The sequence below is a fragment of the Mandrillus leucophaeus genome, unplaced genomic scaffold (genome assembly GCF_000951045.1).
Source record: "Mandrillus leucophaeus isolate KB7577 unplaced genomic scaffold, Mleu.le_1.0 Scaffold687, whole genome shotgun sequence".
NCBI lineage: Eukaryota > Metazoa > Chordata > Mammalia > Primates > Cercopithecidae > Mandrillus > Mandrillus leucophaeus.
The window spans coordinates 840,889-841,501 of NW_012107441.1; positions in this window are offsets into that span (position 1 = coordinate 840,889).

Here is a 613-nt window from a genome sequence, read left to right on the forward strand (position 1 = left end):
TATAAACTTTTTTCATATCTAGTTAACTTTCTTCCATGATAATGTCTACTCTGTGGCTTTTGGGCTTGTCACTTGAAATGGTTTCATTGTGTCCCCACCCAAATCTCACCTGAAATTGTAATAATCCCCATGTGTCAAGGGCAGGGCCAGGTAAAGAAAATGGAATCATGGGAACAGTTTTCCCCATACTATTCTCATGGTAGTAAGTAAGTCTCACAAGATCTGATGGTTTTATAAATGGGAGTTCCCCTGCACAAGTTCTCCTGTCTGCCACTATGTAGGATGTGACTTTGCTCCTCATTCGCCTTCTGCCATGATGGTGAGGCCTCCCCGACCATGTGAAACTGTGAGCCAATTAAACCTCTTTCCTTTATAAATTACCCAGACTTAGGTATATCTTTATTAGCATCATGAGAACAGATTAATATACCAATGGACAATATAGATCCATAATGTGAGTGTCAAGAGAATGTGTGGTCCCATAAATTCGTGATGGAGTCTGCATGATGAAGAAAACCGAATTATCACAGTGTTTTCTCAAAGGCTTAAGGCATCGTATTCTTGCAAAACTTGGGAAAAAAAGGAATCTGTACTAAGAAAACAGGCTTAATGC